Below are 6,565 nucleotides of genomic sequence, written 5' to 3' on the forward strand. Positions count from 1 at the left end.
ATAAACAGCTGGGACAGCATTCAGAGGAAACGGTTTGAATGGCTTCGTTTGAGGAGGGCCTTCGCGAGACTGAAAAATGCCAACCACTCTCATCATTAGGGGAAGAAACAGCTCCGTGGGCCTGTGCGAGGGACCTCCGGCTATCCAACTCGGGGCCGAATGCAGAAAATAAGCATCAGCAGAACTGTCTACAAACCAAATGATGACACCCCTTTGTTTGAGTTACTTCAAAATCAAAAATCAGACAAGACTATTCCAAGAAAGAAACGCTAAACATTAACCCCGTGTAACCAACGTAAGGGACAAAGTGAATCAGTGATAATTCTGGTCACTTGGCTTCTGATTGCCACTGGACCTGGGATGCGGTTAATTGACTTACCCCTCTTAAATGTACCCCTAAATTACCGACAACTATGGCCATCCGGTGTTTTCTGTGCTGGCTCATTCAGGCTAGTAATAAACAGTGAACAATGATAACAAGGGCAGAGACCATACTTAACCTCTTCTGGGAACCAGGCGCTGTTTTAAGTGCTTTGCATGAACTAACCCTTCCATCCCCACAGCTCCCCTGGAGGGAGGTGCTGTTTTCACTCATGATGCTTCACAGATGATGAGATGGAGGCGCAGAAGCGAGTTGAAGTGACCTGCCCAAGGTCACCCACCTTGTCACGGGCAGAGCCAAGGCCGGGAACTCAGGCAGCCTGGCTCCTCCCCCATCCGCCTCCGCTGCCTCTGCAAGTAAATGAGGAAAAGGAAGGAACCGCCGTCCGGAATCATTTCTCCCCCAGATCATGAACTAAAACTGCTTCGCAAACGGTGGTCTCAACGACCATGGGGGTCGCAAACCCCCCCCCCCCCCCCCCCGCTTTCAACGGCTGGAAAAGGAAGGCGCAAGGCGGAAAGGGGGGCGGGGGCATGGTCAAGGGCACGGAGAGCCTGTAGCCTGGGCGCACAGACTGTCGCCACAGTGAGTGCCTGCGACCCCGAAGTGGCACGTGCGGACGAGACTGTAGCCACGCCCACTTCATGAAGCCGGACCTGCGCAGCCCCCATCCGGTCCTCCAGTAACGGAATTACGAGACCCAGTGCGGTAACCGCTGGCGCACGCATGCTGCCGCAGCCCCGGCCAACCCCCCCCCGCCCCCCCCCCCAGCTCCCAGTATTGTCTTCCGGTTGCTAGACGACGCCGCTTTCCAGTACATTATTCGGAATATAAAAACTAAAATGTAAGTAAAGCATTTTAATACAGATCATTTCAACCGCAACGAGGCAATTGGCCCCTGATTAAATTGGCGAGGAAAGGTAATGAACTCATTCCGATCGACATATTTAGGGACCCTCTTGCCAAATCCAATTGGCAGCTTCATAATTATGGAAACATCCATGTTATTTCCACTCAACCGGGGCTAGGCCTGCCGGTATCTGATTCAATGTTTACTTCGTGAATGAGGTCAGTCCCCGGCACAGCTGGGGTTTTAGCCAAGGAACCAGAGCTGCTCGTCAGCAGACAGCGTTCCCACTAGAATCTGACCATCGTTGTCTGGGCTTCCAGGATAACCTGGGTGAGCCGCGCTCTCTGGCATTTCTGGGGCCTGGCTCTTCTCCCTGCTCCGCTAGTGGTTCCCGGGGAATCAGTCAGAGCCCGGGCTGCGGCCTGGGCATGATGAGATCACGTCCAAGTTTCCCACAGCCCAGCAATTCGCTCTGACTTGCCACCCCCTCCCCCCCCCCCCCCCCCCCCCCGCGTATTGCAACATCTCGACCATTCCGAGCTTCAGACCTGCCAGGAAACGGGGTAGGGTTTTGTTTGTTTGTTTGTTTGGGGGTTTTGTTTGTTGTTTTCTGTTTTCTGTGTTTTGGGTTTTTTTTTTTAAGTATTTATTCCAGGATGGCTCCATTTGTGGGGTGCGAGAGTGACTCAGAGTGCCTTGCGAGCCACCTCCAAAGGTAACTATGTCCCACAGGCCGGCGCGTCCTCTGCGCCAACTCCCCACCCTGGTAAAAACAAAAACAAAAGCTCACGAGGGCTCCAAACACCCACTTGAAGAACACGCGCTTATGGAGTGGTGTTCTCCAAGGGCACGCAAGCTGCCGGGAAGGCCGCCGAGGGCAGAAAGGAAAGCGAGTTCTGCGCTGTTGCGTGGGGCAGAGAAGAAGCGTGTGCTCGACGTCTCGAGAGGCTCCTTCTCAGCCTAGCACCGATTTCTTGATCTTAGAGCGTAAGGTCCTAGGAAGCTTAGAGATGGTGATTTGGTTTGGATCCCCACATAATCGTGGGCATCATATACCAAACAGTTTTGCCTAGCAAGATCGGGGGGGGGGGGGGGGGCGCACCGGGAGATGGTTTGAGAACTGGATAGATACAAAGGCAGATTCAATAAAGACGCTTCCTCTTTCTCGACGTTGACAAAGCAGGGGATGTGTCACACGGCCCCTTCGCATCTCCTATCGGCGGGGCCGACGGCTGCTGACGCAGACGGAAGAGAAACTCGGAGGAGATACCGTCCCAGATGTAAAGGGGTGAACTCTCTCTTCCTCTGACCTCGACAGAAGTCCGAGGAGGAAGACTCAACTCTCTCTTATCTAAAGGGTGAGTCCAGCTGCCACGAGAGATTTCGAAACCTCTCTCCCCACGCAGGGGTGGACATCCCCACGGGGTCCAGAGAGCCCGCCCGAGTGCAGTTCAGGTCGTTTCTCTTACACGCTCTCCTCAAGCGCACAACCTGTCCCAGACCCGAGATGCTCCCGTCACCTACCCAATACCCTCCCCCCCCCCACCTTCTGGGGCTTGCCTTCAACTTGTTTCATCCCTCGCTGTCACAGTTGTCACCTTACCACCTGCACGACTTTTCCCTTGAATCTCCTTCTGGCCGGTTTGGAAGATGGGGCCCTAAACGAAGTTCACGCCTTCCCTCTCTCCGGCCTGTGGTCTGTGCTCCTCGGCTGCAGCCACGCTGGCTGAACGCACCAGGCGCACATCCGCCTCAGGGCCTTGGCGCGTGCTGTTCCCCCCACCACGAGCGCTCTGTGTCACCCACATGGCTCCCTCACTCCCTTCCTCGGGGTCTTTACCCACACGCCCACTCATCAGTGAGCTGTCCCCCATCACTCTCTTCGGAGCTCCCGCCCACGCGTGGTTTCCCAGGAGCTTATCTCCCCCTTGTCTCCTTCCTTATCTGCCTCGCCCACTGGAATGCCAGCTTCACGCGGGCAGGGACTTCTGACTCTCTCTGTCCTCTGTCACAGCCCGGTGCCCACAGCGGCGCTCAGCGTATCCACGCCGCGAGAGTTACTGGGCGTTCGCGGCTCGCCTGCGATTGAGGAATTCTACGTTCCTCAAGCTGAAGGCCGCTTCGTGCCTCCTGGGCCCTCGGAGAGATCGGAGGAGTTGGGCCAAGGCCTCCCTCCCTCCCTCCTCCTCCTCACCGCCCTTTTGAGGCTGTATATTCTGCTTCCCCGACAGACGCAGGAAAGTGGGGTCGTTCTAGAGGGAGACGGAGCCTTCCCGGATTTAGGAACACAGGTGTTGGCCCCGCCGGGGCCAAAGGCTCCCGTCTCTAGGAGCTCCTAGGAGGAAATTCATCTGAAATGTGCTCACCCTCCCTGGTGGGGAACGGGGCTGTGGGTGAGGCAGCCCATGCGGGCAGGCGGCCCTTACACAGGCTTTCCAGAAAGAGCTGGAAAGCAGATACCCAAGCCACAGGAAAAAGAATGACCTCTTGCAGCCAAGAGCCTGACTGGAAAGTCCGCGTAAAGGACACCTGGAGGAAGTGGGGGGCTCCATCACCTCCTCCGCCCACCGGTAACCCTTTCTTCCTCACTCGGCCGCCCCGCACATCCGCCTTCCCGGAGGCTCACCCCATCTTTGCCGTTCGAAAGCTCACTGGGTTCTCCCAACACATCAGAGCTTTTTTTTTTTCTTTTCCCTTTTTCTTTTCTTTTCTTTCTTTTTTTTTTTTTTTTCATCTTGTTTGAAAAGCCTTTTGTGAGGTTGGGAGTGACCCAAAAGTCGCCTCTCTATTCCTGTCTGAGGAGAGAGTATTTCCAGATCGGAGGTGCGGTCTGCAGGGCCCGGGCCAGGCGTCCATGAATACCGGATTATGCTTCCTACCCCAGTCTCCTAAGCGTGTGCCAGCCACAGTTCCAGAATGAACCATAAGCGGAGAAAAAAAAATTTTGTGAATCAAGAGGTTTATTATTTTCTCCCAGTAAGGATTTTGAAACCCAGATTTCCACATTTCTAAGGGTTTGATGTCATAAAATTCCCATGTATGATTACATTTTAAAAAACAGACTCATTGTGTGTGTGTGTGTGTGTGTGTGTGTGTGTGTGTTGGAATGTAAGAGGTCTAGCATACAACTCAGAAAATGAATTCCTAAACCCAGAGTTTGAAAGGCACAGACACAACGGGCCATCGAGCTGGGCATCTGCTACAACGAATCCATGGGATGTTAAGTCTGTTGTCCTGGAACCATCTGGAAATTAAATGTTCGTCTTCTGAAAATAACCGGGACCTCCAAATGTTGTTGTTACTCTGAATGCTGTGTAAGCAGGTTTCTATTTAAAACTTTCACACCGGCTACTTGAGTATTTCTTGTTCTCCGAAGGGTACCCTCTATACCTCTTGGATTCTTTTCCACCTTCCCTTTTCCATGTTAATTTGGCTTAATCCCACCTGCTGGCACGAAGGGAAAGATATTTATAAACATCATCTATAGGGGCGCCTGGGTGGCTCAATCAGTTAAGCCTCCGACTTTGGCTCAGGTCATGATCTCACGGTCCGTGAGTTCAAGCCCCGTGTTGGGCTCTGTGCTGACGGCTCAGATCCTGGAGCCTGCTTTGGATTCTGCGTCCCCCTCTCTCTGCCCCTCCCCTGCTTGTACTCTGTCTCTCAAAAGTAAGTCGATATTTTAAAATTCTATATATAAAAAAAGTCCTCTGTAAAAGGAGCTGGGGAGTTGTGTGGTTTTTCACCTTTGCTGCTGCAACCAGACTTAGGTGGAGACCAGACAGTCCTCCAGCAGTGAGGGGTGGAGAGGGCCTGGGAGATGGGGAGGAAAGAGTGTGTCCCTGCCTTTATGTTAAAGAGAAGGCAAGACATTGCCCAACACAGTTACACCTTAGCAGACTACTCTAGCAAGGCCCTTGGATGCCCCCTTGGGTCCCAGGGTGCCCAATCTAAATAAACTCCAGATCTGTCAACACTGGCTTGGGGCCGGGAAACCAGACCAAACCCTCGGTCTTTCTTATTGTCTAAATTGTCTAGATCCAAAGTCCTCCTAGTCCTAATTATGGACTGAGAAGCAGTGAAGCCCAGACACTCCAGGGACTGTGGATTTTGTTCCTCTGTTTATTTCCCTAATTGTGTAAAACTTCTCACTTCGGGTCTTCAGAGGGCCCTCCTCCCTGTTTCCTCCTCCTCCTCCTCTCCTCTCCTCTTGGGCACCGCCAGTGTTGAGGGCAGGAGCAGCCCGGGGTGACATCAGCGGGGACAGAAGCATGCTGGGGCAGACCCGCCGTGCCCATGAACAAGACAGCACTGTGTACAGAGGCTTTTCAAGGCGGTTTCGCAGATACGGGGATGTTGGACAGCGAGGAACAGAGAAATTCCAGAGATTTTTCACGTGCAAGCGGATATTTCCTTTGAGAGTTTCTAGACTAAATAATACTCCTTGTGTCTAAGGGACGGTGGATACTGCTGACCTGGCAATGTTCTCTGTGCGCGGGGAGAGGCAGAGGAAAGTGAAGTTGCCTGAGTAAATGTCTTTACTTAGACGAATATTGGGGCTGTTCTTCCTCTGCCTGACGCGACATCCATTTCAAATACGGAGGAAGAACCTGTTGGCAGATCTCGGGAATAAAACGGGCCGGACTTCTAAGAATAAATATACCCGGGGCTCCCTATTCACCATTTTCACATGCCCCAGCCTCTGACAACCACCGATCCTTTTACTACCTCCGTAATTTTGCCTTTTCCAGAATGTTCTCTAAGTGAGATCACATCGTGTGTTGCCTTTTGAGGTCGGCTTGTTTCACTTAGTATTATGCATCTGAGTTTCCCCCGTGTCTTTGCAGGGCTTGATAGCTCATCAGCTTTGAGTACTAAATAACATCCCATCATCTGGATGTAGCCATGTTCATATGTATTTAATGCCAGGCTGTCTAATGGGGGCGATATTATTTATTAATAACTGGCATTATAATAAAATCTACGATATGACGAAAGCAAGACTTAGCTTAAATAGAACCACCTCTGTATCAACCTATTAATAGGAAGGCTGTTATTATTATTATCTTTCTGGTTGAAGTAAGTAAATCGAGACCCAGAGAGAAACTGTCTTACACGTGGCAGATAGGTCAGTGAAGGGAGAGACCTATAAAGGGACTGAAGAGTCTAGAATCCCAGCCATTTGCTCTATGACAGATCAGAGCATATTGTACTGGGTTGTGTTTATGTTTTAAGTTTAGATGGCGGGGGGTGGGGCGGACACCTGTTCCCAGCTCCTCAGGCTGACATGCAGAGGGGATCTGTAGGGGTGCACTCCTTGCTTCTCTCCCTTCCCC

The 6,565-nt window shown here is 52.2% G+C and overlaps 1 long non-coding RNA gene across 1 annotated transcript; it reads left to right on the forward strand.

Moving 5' to 3' along the window:
• The first annotated feature begins 1,134 nt into the window (after nucleotides 1-1,134).
• LOC113599550 (uncharacterized) lies at nucleotides 1,135-6,450 on the forward strand. Its single transcript, XR_008291945.1, has 3 exons — nucleotides 1,135-1,226; nucleotides 2,416-2,590; nucleotides 3,247-6,450. It is a non-coding gene; the product is annotated as an uncharacterized LOC113599550 (long non-coding RNA).
• The last annotated feature ends 115 nt before the right edge of the window (nucleotides 6,451-6,565 follow it).

This window comes from Acinonyx jubatus, chromosome C1, assembly GCF_027475565.1.
Source record: "Acinonyx jubatus isolate Ajub_Pintada_27869175 chromosome C1, VMU_Ajub_asm_v1.0, whole genome shotgun sequence".
Classification (NCBI taxonomy): Eukaryota; Metazoa; Chordata; class Mammalia; order Carnivora; family Felidae; genus Acinonyx; species Acinonyx jubatus.